We start from the raw sequence: 20,731 nt of genomic DNA on the forward strand, positions 1-20,731 counted from the left end.
CTCATGTCTTCAGTGTCACTTGATCCTTCGAATGCCATTCTGATTTGCGGTCAAGATACAGCTAATATAAGTATCAATGTTGAAAAACTGTACAGTTTTTATGTTTTGTAACATTATAAATATCTTTACTGCTACTTTGATCTGATAATTTTGATGCAATGCATCTTTTCCGGATAAAAGTATTCATTTCTTTAAATAATAAAGTCATTATTAAAGATGTAGACATCAAAATGTACCATTCACTTAAACGTCCTTGGTCTTATTATACGTTATTAATCAGCGAAAGTAAAAACGCAGTATTTGAAATAAAATAAATATAAAGATAAATCATCATATCATCATAAAATCCCAGACTTGCACGAAGGAGGTACCAATTCGAATCATATGGCCAAAATTAGTATTTATAATTTAGCGTGCTTCCATTCACAAACGTACATCTTTAGTGTGGTTTCATCGCAATGCCATAACCATAATTTTATAAAAGCAGTCAGTCACAGTGATTTTACCACAGCTACAGCGGTTTTAAGCCGAGAGCAGCACTTACTCATGGTAAAATCCCTGTAACTGACCACTCATTGCTTTACTAACCCAACAGAATGAAGCCGTGCGACTATTGAGTGCTCATCTGTCTAGCGGATGGTTCGATGAAAAGCAAGCATATGAAACTCCATGACCTTTTCCTCTCCGAACACAAAGGGAAAATACAAGCAGAAAGAGAGAAGAGGAAAGATAAAGGAAGAGAGGGAGGCAGGGAGAAACAGCACAGCTTACGATTTTTTCCAAGAATAATCAAACTCCTCCTCGAGCTGACAGTTGGACAAGGCGGCCTTGGCAGAGTCGAGGGGACAGATATTTGAGTGTGAATCAAAAAGCTGCTCAAAAGCCTTTTCTGGCATCTCAAGGCTGATTCTCAACCCTCGAAGCCCGATCACGTGCTATTCCTGTAGCAGAGAAACACTATCCTCCTTCACCCAGAGAAACGGGTTTGCAATGGCACATATCTGGATCACAAAAAGGTTTATTTACAGACAGACGTAATTGAAACCGGAGCGGAGCTGAATCAACAGTGTTTATCTTGTTCAGAGAGGAGTAACACAAGATGAAAAGCACTGAAGGGCCACGGAGAGCTCTTACCTGGGCGGCTGTGGGAACTCATTGTGACGAAGGTGGCAGCTTTCTCTGAAGTGACTGGCTTGATAATGAGAGGAGCGTGTCCTGGCAGATGAGGATGTGAGAAACACCTCACGGCTCCTCTGGGGCTTGTTGGCTGGTCACCATCCACTGTTGAATGGGAAGACGAGTCAAAAGAGACACGGGACGGGAAAGAAAGGACGATCTCAGAGGCTCATAGTGCCCCCTCTGGCCGTAATCCAGCTCTGTGCGTCGGTTCCTCTTCGCTCGATAAGATTGAACTGTCAAAAGAGCAAAAAAAACAAAAACAAAACAGAAATTACGCATAGCGGCTATAATTAATGCTGCCGGCTGCCTACATAGGCGGCATCTTGAACTGAAGTACAGCCTCTCAAGTGAGCAATTTGAAGCACTCTACATATAAACAGCGCTACGTATAAAAGCGCACATTAGAAGACTCAACTAGCATTTGATTTCAGTGATTTTCAGTTGATTTTTACACACTTTTGCTAATAGAGCTGGGAAATATATTGCACGGTATATTCATACGCATCTCGTAGGTAAAGTCGTTTCTTGATTAGGGGTAAATCGCTTCACAGTTTCACTATATGCATTTGTGATACTTGTCAGTGATCTACGACTCTACCGTTCCGTTTAAAAAAGTTGATATATACAGAAAAAGCCCATAACAAATTTACTAAAGCGTAAAAACTAAATTTATTGTAAACGTAATGCATTTAGATGATAGTACATAAATACTAAAATATAACTCAAACATACCAATTTAAAAAAAATCAAATTCAAATATTTATATTCAACATTTCTCTCACTTTGTCCAATCAGTATATACTATTTATATAACAGAAATGGAACACAATCTCATAAGAGAGTTCTTTTGAAACGCTCCATATCTGAAGCAATTCCATACGCCGTCCAAACAGTGCTTTCACAGGGATTTACTTGCAGTAAATTTTGTTGATCTGTGCTGTTAACTTTCAGCACTGAATGAACTATTTTTTATAAATCAACATTATATTAACTTTTTTTGCATTTTTCCATTGGCTTCTCAAACGTGTTGCCTTACCATTTGTTCAACCGGAACGCTTCCTTACAATGTTCCCTACACTAGATATTGTATCACAGCCAGATCTGAAGCACACGTCACTCAAGTGGGCTTTTCCTGGTCAGTATACATGCGTGACAAAGGCCAGAGCAGAAGGACGCTGTGACACATTTTTGACACTTGGCGGGCGGTGTAAACCACCCTTTACCAATCTGCCACGCTGACACATTCCCTCCCAGCTTGCCATATTTGCTGTCACAGAGCTCAACAGAACTGACAATAACCATCACATGTCAAGCAGACGTAACGCAGCTCGCCCCACAATAAGTGTGTGTACATTTCTCCTTATGTCCACCTGGAACAAAGGAACCTGTCTGTCAGCATAACAACAGTATCTGGAGCAGTCTAGCACACAGCAGGGCATCACAGCTTAGCCATGTTATGTAACCATAAACATCAGCTGTTCCAAGAGAAATGAGGCCTAGAGTAAAGGAAAATCGCTCAGACTATGAGGGTGGGTTTACTCCAACACCATGTTTCTGACAAGTAGGGCTGGGTAACACTAATAGGGACAGGAATCTGCGAGGGTTTTTTCATTTCGGAACCTCAACAATTAATTCTAACAGTTATTTTGGTCATTTTTAATTAGAAATCCCATCTCTCTGTAATTGGGCCCAACTATACACTAATCAAAATACACATGACTAAGAGTAACAGTTCTCACATTCATGTTGAGTTGCACAGGATGAGAATAATGACTCATTCTATTGAAACAAAAGCCAAGAAATGCAAAAATTCTGAGCTAATGAATTTTAGACTGATTCATGATTTTTTTTTTTTTTGGCCATTTGGCCAACCCATCTTTCATTGTGAATCAGACTACAATTGAAAACCATGAATGCAAGTATCTACAGTGCCAATGTGATAGTGTGATCAAAAAATATTTTACCCATAATAAAAAAAAAACACTGAGTGTGCATTCACACTACTAATTCGGTTCGCTTGGTTCATTTCTTGCGGACCAAAAAGGGGTCCTGGTCCACTTAGCATTCACACTGGCATTTTTGAAAGTGAATTACAGTGAAGATACTGAACCTAAAAATATTGAAGACACTGAACATAACAGCATAAAAAAAAAATCATATGTTTACAACCATAACGGTTTAGGTTGAAATGCTGTTTTCAGTGCCAATAAAAGTCCAAACAGAAAAACGTATCAATATCTGGAAAAAAAAATGGCAAATATCGGCCGATATATATTGACCTTGGTGGTGCATCGTCGACCACTAATCACGCTGTAAAGCATAATTTGTAATCTATTTTACTTCAGCTCTTTGAGGTTGTGACATTTCAGTAACACGTCAGCATTTTCTGAACAAAAATCCAATAGAAAGTAGAAATGAATTTTATTCCTCTTTTGTGAAGCTGAATTTTCAGCATCACTACTCCAGTCAACGTCACGTGAACTTTCAGAAATCATTATGATATGCTAATTTGGTGAAAGAAAAAAAATTACAATTATCAATGCATATACAGTTGTGCTGCTTATTATTTTTGTGAAAACAGCGATATATATATTTTTAGGATTGTTTGACAAGATAACAGTAGTGTATACCAAAAAAGGTCCTGGACTGGTTCAGTAATGAATTGGTATTAAACAGGAAGTCAGAATTGAGATGAGAGATTGGAAAAATAATGAATTATGAAGTCAGACAGAAAGGAAAGTTGGAGTTAGTTTAGGGTTTAGATCAAAATTACATTTTTATTAAAGATTATAAAGATAAACAACTGGAAAAAGCGCGCACTGCTGAAGTCAGACCAGCAATATGCATTTAATAATAAATAATAAATAAAAAAATATTACTACTTTAGCCACAAGTAATCAATGAGCGGCTGCACAAGATTCACGTCAGCGAATCAGACCACAAAAAAATTTCGGAAAATGTACCATACCGCATGAATAACTGGGCAGTGCACATTTTACTTTTCGAGCTGTTTTAAAATCAGTCAAACCCATTGAAAACACCAGCTGCGATGAGGGAAACCATCACACAAAACACTCAAGGGCATGCCTGGTTTACATTTACACAAGCGACTCAATCCACACATCCATGCTCTCAAAAATCACAAATAAAAACGAGACTGCAAGTACTCGAACCCAATTAAACGTGCCAAGAAAATGTGATTTAATCTTTGCGACTCCCAAAGCTGACGTGAATTTTTCCGCGCACACCAGGAAAAGGTGTTGCATCACAGGGCCCTAGAATGAAGCGAAGCGTAATACTCCATTAATCTGTTTGTTTCAGAGAAGCACGTCTCCGCGGAACCACACACAATCTTTACGGGACGTCTGATTTTCCAGCTTTCCTCTCAAAGAAAGTATGGCTTCTCACTGGGGCCAGGTGGCATGGATTACATGTACTGGAGGGAGTTTAGTTCCAGCTCCTCCGGCAGTCTTTTGCACTTGCTGTCATCACATGTCTCACATGGCGCCATTCCCGCCCCATGAGCGTAATAAACAAAGAGAGAAAGTGGACAGGCACGGACACAGTGGATAAAGATCTCGAGTAAACGTGAGAATGCATGGGCGGAGACTTGGGCCACAATGACATATTTGTGAACAAAGTTGTAGGTAAAGTGTACAACTGAAGAGACGCCTATTTTATCAATGCATATATGCATATATGAGGAAGGAATGGGAATTTAATGATTCTGGTTCCAATTGGGGTTCGGATTCAGGTTCTTTAAGGATTTTATTAGATTAGGATTAGTTCTCAAGTACAAAAACTGAATAAAACATAAAAAAATAAATAAATGAAACATTAATCAATGCATGTTTGGAAAAAAAAAAAAAAAAAAAAAAAAAAAAAATACGTTCAGATTCAAATTCAGATTCATACACAATTTTTCATACACACTTTTTCTTTTTTAACCAACAAAACAGAAATGGCTATTTACAAAATTATATATATATATATATATATATATATATATATATATATATATATATATATATATATATATATATATATATATATATATATCTTGTAATATTTTTTCATCAATGCATGTTTGAAAAAAAAAATACAAACTTTACTTTTTTTTAATTAAGTGTCATTTATAACAGTAATAATATCCAACTACACTGAAAATAACTAATGGTATTATAATTGATATTTACTGTTAAGTGTTAATATTTTAAAACAAAATTCTGGTCAAATTGGAAAACAAGTGACTCTTTTGAACTGGTTCTTTTAAGTAAATCAATAGAATTGTTCAAAGAGATTGATATACCCAATTCACAGTGACTAACTATGAATCTGAAATAATACAAACAAAAGACTTAAAAATATACTGTTATTCATTGTTCATTCATCTGTTTACAAATCAGACTGTTTTCCTATAAAATCTAGCTTATAAAATCAAGAACATTTTTTGCGATACAGTCAGCGACTGTAGAAAGATTCAATCAGCGATCAACTGAATGAACCGTTCTGTTTGTTTCAACCGAGCAAAGCAGAACAGACACAAAAATCGCACACTTCACCTTTAAAAGGTGCCAACGAAAGCCACTTCTCCGACATCATTTGCAGCGGTGTCCGTCTACATGAGGCGTAATGTTTTCCTCATAGCGTTTAATGGAGTGAGCTTCCTCCCTGACCCCGACTGAACACTACAGCTCAGTCACTCGCTCCCTCACGCCTCAGAGATCGCTGACCGACCGCATTCGTCCCAAACCACAAATGGCCCCGGCAGCAAGACCAGCGCGACCGTGTGAACCGCAGTGACGCATGGTTGACTCGAGGGAAACCCCTGATATAAAGGCAAAGCAGCATTTGAAGAGCCGCAAGGAAGGAGCGTTTTCCACCCGAGCACCACTGCTATTCTCAGCTCAGGCTATTTCAGTACAGGGGTTTCTCTTGAATTTACATCAACGCTTATGAGCGTGTCAAAACATGTTAACTGCACTGCATCTCAAGAGGTCAAACCGGAAAACCGTATCAACTTGCGCGTTAAATTTAGGCACTGGTTTGAAGATGATTATTGCTTTAGATTACTCTCCACGGCGAGAACGTGCATGTAAGCGTTCGTCTTTCCAAACGGCTGGTTTCTACGCTCTGTGGCCATCGCATAATGTTCGTTATTTAAGTCACGTATTGTTTTAGTGCTTGAGCAACGAGTCCTACTTCTCAGGTGTCGGAGGAGTCTTCTAAGACAGACATACGTGGATGAAATAACGTCTGATAAATGTCAAGATAACGCACACACTAAGGATTCAAACGAAACTTATCTGAAAAGGTTTCTGATGCATGTTGAAAGTGCAGTTTGGTTGGGTTCATGCTGAAACGCTAGCCGTCTAACTTTAGATCAAGTTTGAAGAAAAAAAAATAATAATAATAATAATAAACAAAAATATTACAGTGTCATTCTTTTTGTAGCGTTTCATTGCTTCTTGTTCAGGCCAGCCTCTACTAAAATATATATTTTTAAAATCACCGATTGCAAGGAAAAAGAAGTAAATGTGCACATTTTCTGTTGACATAAAATATAATATAAAAATAAACATGAAAAATGCTTAAAAATATTTCCAATATCATTCTTTCTGCAGTGTTATATAATAAACTGTCGTGTTGACAACTGCCAGGAAAATATAATATAAATATAATTATGAAATAATTATAATAATAATTAAAATATCAATCACCGTGGTATGAAGATGTATGGTCAAAACAGCCACAACTAAAATATTCTAAAAAAATATATTAAAAAAAAAAATTAAATCATGAACATAACTGCTAAAATAAATTAAATTAAAAAAAAGAAAAAGTATTATATAAAAATAAACACACAAATATCACAATATTTTTCTTTCTACATTATTGCATTATTGGTAATACATAATTTAAAGATGCATGATGACGCCTGACACAACTGAAATAATAAAAATAAAGGTTTTATTTATGTAATGTGTATGTGTACTGTGTATATACATTGATATTCTTATGTTTAAATATATTTAAAATATAAACAAAAATTTTCTTATGTGTGTGTGTGTGTGTGTGTGTGTGTGTGTGTGTGTGTGTGTGTATATATATATATATATATATATATATATATATATATATATATATATATTTTTTTTTTTTTTACGTTGAGTAAATATACATAGTGGATTTAAATTCACAATTTTATTAACTTCATATCTGCTAATAATCAACTGATATGCACGTATCTCCATTAAGGTGTTTCAGCACATCAGACACGGCCGTTTAAAACCCCTAATTCCAGGTTTTCCATGAACACAGGACACATTCAATACATAACAACTGCAACGAGACGCGTTACGCAAAGATCAGAACTGGAATGCTGGCCTAGTTTGAAATTAAACTGTGTCAAGAAAGCGGGGCGCAACGCTAACGGATAGCTTCAGGACAAAAATCAGCAAAAAAGTCGGTCAAGCGTCCACTGACCCTGACTGCTCACGTCTGGGGTGTGGGCTTAACCTGGGGAAAGAGAAGACGCATGCACACCCTCAGAGACATTTTGGTCTTACGTCATCCTGTCTGAGAAAAAAAAAAAAAAAAAAAAGTGAGACATGGCCGACCAGCCGTCTAGGGTGACCATCACGGAGGAGCAGATCTGATACAAGCTGACAGGCCCGAAGAGAAAAGGCGCGCTACAGACATCAGCAGGAAAATGACACCCAATCCAATATGACAGAACGCTGCCTGTGTTTGTACAATAGTCGCGCTGCTGCTCTCATGTACGCTACACGAGCAGGCCAAATATAATAGCGGTTAGCCATTACGCAGCGCTGAAGGAGCTAATGAATGTTTAAAAGCTTCTGATCAGAGTGACCATTTACTGCTTGGCAGGTCTGAATGAGTCAAAGCTAAGAAACAACACAGAAAGCAAAGCCTTTGGGAAGGCTGTTAGGGTTATGTATTGACATTTTGCAACTTTGATCCTTCAGTTACAGCTTCCATCGGGTGCCAGGCTTTGTCAGCCTGATGAGAACGGAATGTTGGAGTTAAATGTTGACAGTTATGCACCTGTGGCCTTTTAGTTTCAGTTTGATTCTTGGTCATAACATGGCCTCCGTAGAATACTGATAGGGCCACGGAAGAATCTGAAGGAGTGAAGATTCTGACGCACAAGAAATATGGCCAATTGTTTTCATTTACTGTATCTTGTCCTTTCCTCTATAAATAAAGTGACTTGCGATCTGAGCGTCGGAGGAGGCAAAGCAGGAGGAGGCAAAGCAGGGAAGGAGGCAGAAGGCGGGGGCCTGCCCGGCCCCCGGCCTCAGGCGGACTGTGATCCGTCTGGAGGCAAAAGGGAGGTTAAGGAGAAACCTGCTTCTCTCCCGCTTGCAATCGACAGCGCAATCTTTGCAAGCCTTAAAATCCATAAGAACTTGTCTTGTGTTTTATTTCGCTTTGAGTTGATCCTTCCTGGTAAAGAGCCCGTTTGAGTGAAATAGTCTCAACATTTACTTGGTCCTTCGAGCCGGATCCCAACACGACAGAGCGGCGGAGGAGGAGAGGACGAAGAGGAGCCGAGAGACAGTCTCTGCAGAGCCAGGCAATAGCTGCCTGAAGAAAATCCACCCGCGTGAATTCGAGGGGGGTCGGTGATTCTTCGTCTGGAAAAATCAACTTCTCCGGGCTGTCTGACGGGAGCCGTTGGAAGGACAACTCAACGCACTGATCAGGTGATATACCGGTATTGTTTTTATGGTTGAAGTATGTGAATGAGACTGCAGTATAATAGGTACCGGCTTGAGTTCGTAGCCAGTGATTTGCCTGTTAAGGTGAAGGATCTGTATCGACAGTGAAGCCAAGATTACTAGCTGCTTTGGAAGCACAGTAATCTCGACAGACGAATTCTGTCGACCAATAGTCTGGGACATTGGTTTGTCGACAAAAAATTGTTCTAAGCGCGCGCAGGGTATGAATGGTATGAATGTGTTGTATGAATGTCATTGTGAATCACTAGGATTTACGGTGAATAAGGTGGTTGTTGTGGTTTAGGAATAACACAAACTGATATTTTTCCCCACTAGAAGGGAGTTGTGTTGTTCAAACATAAAATTTATATTGGGTTTGAGTCAAAATTGAAAAGTTGGTTTGTTCAGACGGCTGTATCCGCAGACAGATTAGTGTCTGTAGAAGCTTGGTGCAGTGGACGATCTGATCAGACGTGTGACTAATCGTTGACTCTTACCAAAAAGCAAATATGGGCGCAGGAAAAAGTAAATTGAAGGGAGATCCAAAGTTGATGCATGCATATTCGGCAGACAGTGTGCGATATCTCAATGAGTGGAATAAAAAATATGATTTCAGTGGTAAATTAGTCAAAAGGGACTGCGCTCTCTTAATAAACAAAATAAAGGTTGATTTATCCTTATCCAAGGGAAAAAAGGGTGATCTGTTGAAACGTCAATTGATTGAAGCGACGAGATGGCAAGAGCAGGTAGATAGAAGGTATGCGGAAGTCGAAGAGAAAGGAACAAGAAAGATTGGTTGCAGTGCAGAAAGAAGAAGACCAGCAGATTATGTTGGGAGACCAGAGGCATTGTATCGGCAAGAAAAGTTAAGTTAAGTAGGGAAAGAAGCATGTGGTCGAGGTAGAGAGAGAGAGGTGTTGAGACAGAGACACGATGACAGAGAATATGATAGGTGTTTTAATTGCCACAAGGAAGGCCATTATAGCCGAGAATGCCCAGAACCGCTAAAGCCCAGAACACAGGGTAGAAGCCCGAAGAAAGCCACAGACCAGCCCCATATAATGATCAATTATGACTAGGCGAGACCAATAATGACCCCATAGATGACTCAGAAAATGACTCCGATCTAGGCGAGGCTGACAATGACCCCAAAACTGACCTAGACTTGCAGACCAGTATCGAAGCTTTTCTTAGCTTTGTCAAGAAAGCACTCGCTCACCCGAGCGAGCTAATAGTGAATTGAACCGAGTAAAATTTCTCTGTGACTCTGGGGCAGACAGAACAGTATTACATGACAGAATTCCAGAATTGCTGCTAGCTAGCTAAAAAAAAAAAAAAAATATATATATATATATATATATATATATATATATATATATATATATATATATATATATGTAAAATCAGCCAATGGGCTGTTTTCTCTGAGACACAGAAGTAGTGTTATGTCCAGGTTGTCCAGTAAACCTCCTGGGTAGGGATCTCATGTCCCCACTTCAAATCTCCATACACCCACTGAAAACAGGCATGGTTGCTATAGGGAAGGATGAGGAAGTGCCCACATACCCAGTGCAGTGTTTAAAAGAGCCCAATTACTACTGGTCTTTAGATTTCCCGATCAAGATCCAGGGAGGATAGGGAAGAATCTGCTAGATTTGTTACCAGAACCAACACCCCCAAAACAGAAGTTAAAACTGACAGGGACCTACATGTGACTATGTATTACAAGCGAGACCCAGGGCCCGACCCAGCCTACTCAGAAAGATTTTCTAGGCTAGGCCCTCAGCGTGTGACATTGAGCACACTATACACAGACAGAAAGGAAATGCTGTTTGCTCTGTGAAACTTCACAGCGGGGCACAGCGACTTTTTGAAGGTCAAGGCAGACCGCCACATTTATCTTTGTCTAAGGCAGATAAGATTGGTGGGAAGTGAATGAGAGGCTCTCTCTATTCCAAAACAGTGAACTAGATGTGTACACTTACCCCCAGAGCCCATCTGACTAAAAAAATAGTATGCACAGCCACATCTCACCATCAAAAGATGTACGACATTAAACCCATCTTCTCTGTTGCCAACTTGTAATGTGGCACACCACACTGTTGTTTGACCAGCACAGAACAGAATTGCAAACCTAGGCCTGACTTGAGAGATGTTCCATTAACGGAGGGAGAGACACTGTTTGTAGATGGCTTATGCTCTAAAAATAGTCAAGGTGAAAATCAATGTGGTTATGCTGTTGTGTCAGAAAAAGAGATAGTGACTGCAGGGAAACTTCCCTCTCATTATTCAGCCCAGGCAGCCGAAGTTATAGCGTTAACAAAAGCGTGCCAAGTATCGCGAGAAAAGACGTCACAATCTACACAGATAGCCAATATGCATTTTCTACCTTACACCATTTTGCAGCACAATGGGCGCGAAGGGGCATGAAAACTGCTAGTGGTCAAAGCGTGAAACACGCGCCCTTCTTACAGACTTATTAAAAGCCATTCAACTCCCTCATTACAATTCCAGTGTGTAAATGCGCCACACACACAAAGGGTACTGACCCAGTTTCACATGGCAATGCAAAGATATGTGAAATACATAAAGTAACATCATTGGAAACTCCATTAGACATGTCAGTGATATCAGACATGCAAAGGCAAGCACCAGCGTCCAAGAAGCAGATGTGGTTAACAACAGGTGCACAAAACAGCAACAATTTTGACATATGGTAAACATGTGTCAACAGGAGAAGATGGTGCATAGGGTTTTATGCACCAGGTGTTATGCACCAGGGTTTAATAACTACTAAAAAAAAATTTTGTGAATCTTGTTTGATCTGCTGTAAACATAACTGCAGACCTAAGAGAGGTCAATTTCCAAAGCCAGACTACCTTTTCAGTTTATCCACATGGATTTTATTGAACTGACACCTTGCCAACTGTACAAATACTGTGCGTTCAGTTTACCGCTGTGTGATGATGTGTGTGACAAACCACAAGAGCAGCATACACTAGCAGAGTGGATGAACAAAATGTTGAAATTTAAAGATGTTGTGAGAGCAAATGATCTGCCAGATATACCTCTGTCCCCACAGGTCTCAAGAGTGAAACCAGGCGACAGCATCCTGATTAAAGCAACGTGGTGCTGACTACCCCAACTGCCTTGAAGACCGCTGAGAGGTCTACGTGGATTCATCAGAGCCACTGTACAAAGGTCACAGAGTTTCCTGCCTAAAAGCAGCGAGTATGGGTGTGAAGTCCGGTTACAAAGGGTGGTGAAGGCAATAGGCCTCACTGGTCTCAACCCGGTGAAGAAACCAACAGAGCCCTACTCATTTTTAGCATGGCGTGGAAAGAGATCACCTTTGTGGCAGTAGCAGTCCTGGTGGGGTCCTGCTGTGGATGGATGCGGGAAAAAGAGAGACAATTGCAGGGGAACTGAAACTAATTGAATTTTGACTGGTTCACAGAACAACATGAACTAAAGACTCATTTTGATTTGAACATGTTTATGCATTATCTGTGTTTTACCATGTTTAAGGGCAATGATTACTAAAATGATTAGCCAGACTTTTCCAGTTTTACCATGCTTCTCCACCAAGAGAGAAACGGAGAGCTTTAAGTATCATGTGTGAAGTCTCAGTTAAAACCACAGCTGTGACATGGCTGAGTGCTGATGTTATGATACAAAGGTACACTGATAAGCTACAGTAGCCGTGCTGAGAACAAGAGGCACCGTTTTATTTCATTCTTCCTTTTCAGTTTATTTTCACATTTTCCTCCTATGTTCAAGCTTTAAATTTTGTATTGTATACATTATGATTAAGATGCAAGCCTTACAGGTGATCGCCCATGTAACATCTTGGGGGTCGGTTGGGAATTTTTCCTCAGATACTGGGGTTTTTCGCCCAACCTTGCTGTTTAAAGTAAGCATCGACTATGTAATCCAGTAATCAGTAGAGATGTAGTTCAATATGCATATGCCTTATTATGTTATTTTTCAGGTGCTAAACGTCAAAGAGGAGGGATATGTTAGGGTTATGTATTGACATTTTGCAACTTTGATCCTTCAGTTACAGCTTCCATCGGGTGCCAGGCTTTGTCAGCCTGATGAGAACGGAATGTTGGAGTTAAATGTTGACAGTTATGCACCTGTGGCCTTTTAGTTTCAGTTTGATTCTTGGTCATAACATGGCCTCCGTAGAATACTGATAGGGCCACCGGAAGAATCTGAAGGAGTGAAGATTCTGACGCACAAGAAATGTGGCCAATTGTTTTCATTTACTGTATCTTGTCCTTTCCTCTATAAATAAAGTGACTTGCGATCTGAGCGTCGGAGGAGGCAAAGCAGGAGGAGGCAAAGCAGGGAAGGAGGCAGAAGGCGGGGGCCTGCCCGGCCCCCGGCCTCAGGCGGACTGTGATCCGTCTGGAGGCAAAAGGGAGGTTAAGGAGAAACCTGCTTCTCTCCCGCTTGCAATCGACAGCGCAATCTTTGCAAGCCTTAAAATCCATAAGAACTTGTCTTGTGTTTTATTTCGCTTTGAGTTGATCCTTCCTGGTAAAGAGCCGTTTGAGTGAAATAGTCTCAACAGGCGGTTCCACGGCTGACCATAAAAATCTCTTTTCCCCAACGTCTTTGCCTCGGCTAAACCCCAGCTAAAGCTCTTTGTGTCACATTCCATTAAAAACTACAATGTTGCGCAACTTTTGAGGGAACCGCGTTGGAAAGGGACTCCGCGTCTACTCGCAGACAGGCTAGTGATTTTGAGTTGGGTTTCTAGCCAAGGCTGACGTGGTAAACGGCGATGCGTGCCATTAAATTCACTCTTGTGCCGCCCGTGCCCAAATGTTTCATTAAGAAATTCGGTCAATCGCTGACGTCTTGGTTTGGCTGCGTTAACCGGTGCAAGGCGTGTTTAAAAAACGGGTTGGTGAGCAACAGATTGCGTGTCTTTAAACCAGTGATTTGGTGCAGTAGGTGTTCATTAAAGGAATTAGATCAGCCTAAAATGAAAATTCTGTCATTATTTACTCACCCTCACTCCGCTCCAAATCCATAAGCTATTTTTTGTGTGGAACACAAGATGAGAACTCAGGATTATTAGTATTGAATTATAATAAAACCATTAAAACTCATTTTTGTTCAATGAAAATAGGCTGTGATCAGATAAAACACAAATATTACATGTAGAATTTTAAAAGTTTAAAATAATAATTTAATACATTTAGGTTGAAAATGATTTATAAATGATTTAAATCGTAAAAAAATGGGATAAGATAGAAAATCTATAAAAAAATAAATAAAAAAAAAAAAACAAGTGCATTAAGTGGATTACGCTATATTACAAATTAAAACCAATCATAAACAAAATAAAATGAAAATATGATATCATAATATTAATAAAATGGTAAAAATAACACTAAAACATCACAAAAGCACCATGGTAGTAATTCAAAAGATTTTTGTGTGCTACATTTCAAGCCACATGAAATATATGATAGCTTCATGCACAGATTTTCTTTTTTTTTTTTAAGTTTTAAAAGCAACCATAAATTAGATTTTTAAGAGTTATGGCGTATTTATGCACTACTGCTTTATGCTAAAACGAATGAGAATTTGTCGATCATTTACTCGTTGCTCTAAAACCACATTTGTTTTATTATTTCTTCTGCAGAACACAAATTATTTGTACATTTTAGGATGAACTACTAATGTCAATTATTCGACCTTAAAGCCCGACGGCGATGGTAACAATCAATTGTTGAAAGAAATTTGCCTTTTGCAAAAAGTTATGTAGAAATGCATGCAGGTTCAAGACAACTTGAGAGTGAGTAAATGATGCCGGGGTTTTTATTTTAAGGTAAACTACGTCTATAAACAGTCCGATGAGCAGCAAGGACTCGACATCTCCATTTCTATACAGGCCTGTGTGTTTTCAGATAAACAGAGCAGGAAATGAGCCTAGTGACTGTGTGCCTGCCTGGACTTTATGAGGGGCAAAACAATCATCACTCACTCTCTCTCTTACCGCGGTCAATCACTTTCCCTCGGCTGTTGTCTGCTTCCTGCGTCCTCCGCTCGCTCTGCCAGCCAAACGGAGCACTACAACAGTTTCATAGCTGACAAAGGCCAGAAGGGTCACAGTCAGGTGACAATGAGGTTCGTATCACCTTGACTGATGCGCTGCCAGCAAACACTGAGTTTTCATTAAACTCATCATATAGACGGACAAGATTTTCATTATTGCAATCTTGGGTTTCGGACAGAGCGGCTTGCCAAATGAACCCAAGCCTCGCCAAGTTCTGCCGGAGCACAATAGAAAACCAAGCAGGCACTTAAGCAAACCAGAAGTGACACGGACACTAAATGATTCCACACTGTATGCAAAAGTTATTTATTCATCCCTACGTTGTTCCAAACCCATACAAATTCCCATACAAAAAAATTAAGATTTAAAAGGAAGTTCTTCTTGCTCTGTAGTCTGCACTTCACAACAAAAGTGATTGATGGTTGCTGTAATTCCCCAGAAAGACTTAAAAAAGTATCATATTATATCAGTATATGGCTGCATGATTAGGAGACACAAAAAACTAAATCAAATTGTGATTTAAAAAATAATAATTCCAAAAAAAACGGCTAAACATTTGTAATCATAAATCAAAAATAATGATTATTGTTGTTGTTAATAATCATCAATTCATTAATGTTGTTACTTAATAAAATGTGAAAATATTTTTTTCTTCGAAAAATGTGTATTTAAAGTGATAGTTCGCCAAAAAAAAAAAAAAAACTATTTACATAGCCTTATATTCAATTCAATCATTTAAAAAAAAAAACATAATATTTCAATTTTTTTATTAGTGTCATTTTTTTTTTTAATGGAGAATTATACATCACCTGAAAGCTGAGTAAATAAGCTTTCCATTGAGGTGTGATGAATATAATTAAACGTATATATAAGCTTTTCCATTGATGTAACATTTGGCAGAAATACAACCATTTGAATAGCTGGAATTTCAGGTTGAAAAACATATTGAAAAAAAAAAAAAAAAAAAAAAACACCTTTAAAGTTGTCCAAATGAAGTTCTTAGCCATGCATATTACTAATCAAAAACTAAGTTTAAATACATTTACGGCGTGAAATGTGTAAAATATCTTAAATCGAACATGATCTTTGTTCAATGATTTTTGGCAAAAATGAAAAACCACCATTTTAACCCATACAATGTATTTTTGGTTATTGCTACAAATACACTTCAATGACTTGAGACTGGTTTTGTGGTCCAGAGTCACATGACACTGACCTTTCTAGGATGTTTCTTCCACATAATAAAAGTGAATGGGGATAAGGGGCTGTCAAGCTCCAAAAAGGACAAAAAAAAAAAGCGCTACAAAAGAAGCATAACAGCAGTCCAAATCAATCTTGCACTATATCCCAGCCTTCTGAAGCCACATAAACACATTACGTGAGAACCAGCCTGAATTTAAGTCATGATTCTCTTCATGTATCCGGTCGGTCATGTTCACCACTCACAGTACGGAAAAGAGCAGTTACACATTATTATAAATATCTTTCTTAGCCCTGCACAGAAAAACAAAACAACAGAGGTTTGGGGAAAAAACACAAATATTCATTTTCGCCTGAACGAATCCTAAGCATCCAGAGACGCAGCAGACGACGCAAGGCCTCGGGGACATTAAGACGGTCCTCTAAATAACACTGCTTGCGATAAACATCCAATTTTCCAGTTAGGGGGACGACCTTTCTGCGGATCGCCAGTCGTACTTGTCATCTGTCCAGCCGCATTTACCACCTCCAGTTACGCCCCGTCTCCCGTTATCGCTTTCCCTCGCTAAGCATCATGTAAGAGCGGCTGGAGCCAAGCTCTCCCTCTCTTTCCTCTTCAGCCACAGATGCGGCAAACGGTGCAATCTGCCAATCTCCATGAGTCATCCAGCACTGTTAATTACGTACCCCGAGGAGTAGAATTGATTAGCGAGGGTCTCAAACTGATTTAAATTGTTATTTGAGACTATATAAAGCGTGGGCCCGAACATTGCCATTTAGTCGCATTCGCTAAGCGCTATCGTTACTCAGAACACTACTTCGCCAAGTCGCACGGGCTGGATATCTGGACACGGAAGCGCAAGATAGGATGAATGACGCTGCGCGCGTTTCAGGGGGGGGAAGAGGCGTTCGATTATTAATCGCTCAATCATAGACGAGTCGCTATGGGTTGACCGGAATGTCAATCGGTCTACAAGGTGCAAAATAAACGTCAAGTCATTGATATAACACAGGACCGTTTAAACGTTTTACTCACTCGTTAAAAACACAGTAAAAATCAGGAACACTGTACAATATAATTACAGTTTAAAATGAATGTTTTTCATTCGAACATATCTTAGAACTTAGAATTATTTTTTATTGTGTCACATGATCCGATTTGCAGCCCAAGAAACATTTTTTGCTTACCGTTTGTAAATACCATGATATTAGGTTTTTACACGAGTAGAAAGTTCAAAGATCTTTCTTTGGGAAAACTTTTGAACATTTGAAGTTCAACACCAATATCCCGAGACAGGGAAAAAAAAAAAGAAAAGAAAGGACATATATTTGGTTACATAAAAACATTCTTTAAACTATCATTTTTAGGACCATTTTTATATGCTTTAGCTTTTATTGGGGTTTTAATCCAACCATAAAATCTAATTATCATCATGCATTTGGGCATTTTTGTAGACTTAAGTCTCAAGTATCATCAGTGTTGATTTGCGTCAGCAAATATAAAGCCATCACATTTATTTATTTTCTTTGCATTACAGTGATGAGAACGTATTAATTTTTTTTTTTTTTTAAATGGCATTACATTACATTACTTCTGAGCAGCTAAACCCATCTTCAAGAATGTTCAAGAATCAGTTAAAAACACATTTCTTCCATCTTTATTGGACCCTCTGACTCTGCTACTCTATTCTTCAATAAGAAAGAGAAACTAACTTTTCTTAAAAAATAAATAAATTTAAAAACTATTATTTTTGTATTCCACCTGTTAGTTTTTCTACTTATTATACAATTAATAAGCGAAAAAAGGCCTCTAACATTAGCCTGTTCTACTCTTCTTCTATTCTGTTTTCTTCGTATTAATTATATAATAAAAAAACCTTTTTGATTGCTTCCATTGTTCTTAATTGGATAAAAGCGTCCGCTAAATGTCTAAATGTCAATGTAACATTTGCATCAAACTTCACAGAGCAGAAAATCTTAACAGGTTTTTTTAAAAGCTTCGTAATACAACGTTTATCATTTCGCTCGTTCGTTCCTCGGGGTGAAACGAGACCACTGACATGAAAAAAAAAAAAATTATAAAAAGTGCTAAATAAAACAACCCAAAAACCTGGCGCGCACGTTATTTTTCAGTTGGTTCGCAGAAGTCAAAAAGTGCACAACAGGGGTCGTGCAAGACTGGATTAACTCTCTGCTGCCAAGTTCCCAGAAAGCTGCTTTGACCTTCTTCCTGTGGGGCCTGGAATTTACAAGGTCTGAGCGCCGGTCCTTGAGAGCCGGAATGTGGAAAGACGAGCGAGCTTCCTACAGACTGTGATTAAAGCCTGGATTTATACGCCTGTGCATGATGCCACATGTTAAAGCTTCAACCGCCGCTATGTGTGACAGCTGCCTAGACCGACGGCGTGATATAACCACCGGCGGACAGCACAGCCGTCGTGACTCAGCTCAGAACACGAAAAACAGCCGAGGAGACTTGTCGACTCTCGTGTTCCGTTCTGATCGTTCACGTCAAGCCGAGACGCAAAAGATGCGTTTAACCCTGACTTAATGCGCCCTGGCAACCTTTGGATCTCGTGAAAATAACGTTTCCTGACATTCTCTAATTAGCGCACGTTCGGGAACGGCGCGTTCTTGTTTATTGTGTACAAGCGGAAAACAATCCCGGCCTCATTTCTGATAAGAGAATGGCTACTCCGTGATACAATCGAAAGTTACAGAATCGAGTCGGTTGACCGTTTTTAAAGGCCTTCCGAGACGTAGAGGAGTTTGTTTCTAAATCAGAACAGATTTGGAGAAATTTGCTTTACATCAAACGCTCACCGATGGAGTGATTGGGTGCCGTCGGAATGAGCGCGAAACTATTACCTCTGGCAATAATTCACAATAACACTTCTTCCGGTGCTATTTCGTCTTGCATCACAATCCACTGACATATTCGACTAGAACTGGTTTGAGTTGTTTTTACTTGAAAATGGTGCTTGGTCTGTGCATTTTTCTCTCCCGTTTCGAACCATTTCACCGGAGAAAGTAATATTGTGGATTATGGATTTGTATTTTAACCAAAACCACTTCTACAGTTCCTACCTTAATGTAAAACTTAAGGGGTTTTTTTTGTTGTTTTTTTCTGACGGCACCCATTCAGGCTCCACCGGTGAGCAAGCGATGCTAAATTTTTCCAAATCTGCTCACATAAAAAAACAAACAAACTCAGCCTTCACTTTTTGGGTGAACTGTCTCTTTAAATGATACAAATCTGACACAAGCTTCATTATGCGTGTAAATGGGATCAGAACTTCCACTTATATGAACTACCAAGTTATAAAAATGCATTTTTTTTAGACACTGTTAATGAAAACTTGTCCCTGGTAACATGTCAAACTGTGACAACCAACTCTGTTTCCAAAGAACTGCTACAGTTTCAACACACACTAGTCTCTCAGACTCCTGCACAAACATACGCATATATTATGATAACAAGCTGTAGTTTATTAAGATATCAATAACACGGAGCGCTTAAATCTTTTGAAGTCTCACTTTAAAATCAAATTTGCAAAATAACAAAAGCGCACATTTTATGATATTATTATTATTATTATTATTATTATTATTATTATTATTATTATTATTATTATTATTATTGCACGGTGCGGTCCAAAATGCCTTGATTATAATCTAAACTATATTAGCTTATTCGAAATCTACGTTTATGACTCTCCGTGACCTGCAGGCATGAAGAAAGCGCATAAAATGAAACGTGACACAACTACTCCGAAACGAGAGTTACGATTCAACACACACACACACACACACACACACACACACACACACACTGTTTTGATTGTTTCATCTGATCGCCCACAAGTTTCTTTCTCTTACTGAAGCGATCAGTGCATTCAAGGATAAAATCACCGGAGAACGCACGCGAATCGTCGCCTACCTCTCCGCAGCTCCGCCGCGATCGGACGCAACGCTCCGGACTTTATTCCCGTTGGAGAGCGCGCCAACGACGGATCCACTCGCCGACGGATTCCGCCATACTGGATTGTGGCGAGCGGATCACGTGTCGAGTCCCAGGCGCATGTCCTCCAGAGGCGGGCGCTCGCAGTCAGTCGAGCCCGCCGTCTTCGTGTTCTCAAACGGGATGGGAAGAAGTGAACGATTCCGACTCCTTAACGGTGCCGCTAACGAGTCTTTTGAGGAACGACTATTTGAAATGAGAAACTGACTTCTTGCATAGGCGTATTACAGACCTATCGTAGCGTATAGATCATTACAGATTTCTGCATATCAAATAAATGTAATCTAATTCTTTCGAAATGGGTGCCGTGACTTTTTAAACGCGACATAAACGCGATAGGCCCTAACTATAATGTTAAAAAAAAAAAACCTGTGGTATTTCGTTTATTTATTTAGGTCTGCTTTTATGAAGTACTACTCACTACAGCGACACTCATATTGTGTAACTATCTTTAACTACACATATCTGATTACCTTAAATATAGCCTAACTATTTTAAATAGGCAATAAT

The 20,731-nt window shown here is 39.1% G+C and overlaps 1 long non-coding RNA gene across 1 annotated transcript; it reads right to left on the reverse strand.

The window, feature by feature from the left end:
* Positions 1-712: 712 nt before the first annotated feature.
* Positions 713-20,373, reverse strand: LOC122352044. Its single transcript, XR_006251832.1, has 3 exons — positions 20,141-20,373; positions 1,135-1,412; positions 713-1,001 (listed from the first exon to the last, which is right to left on the reverse strand). It is a non-coding gene; the product is annotated as an uncharacterized LOC122352044 (long non-coding RNA).
* Positions 20,374-20,731: the final 358 nt, after the last annotated feature.

This window comes from Puntigrus tetrazona, chromosome 9 (assembly GCF_018831695.1).
Source record: "Puntigrus tetrazona isolate hp1 chromosome 9, ASM1883169v1, whole genome shotgun sequence".
Classification (NCBI taxonomy): Eukaryota; Metazoa; Chordata; class Actinopteri; order Cypriniformes; family Cyprinidae; genus Puntigrus; species Puntigrus tetrazona.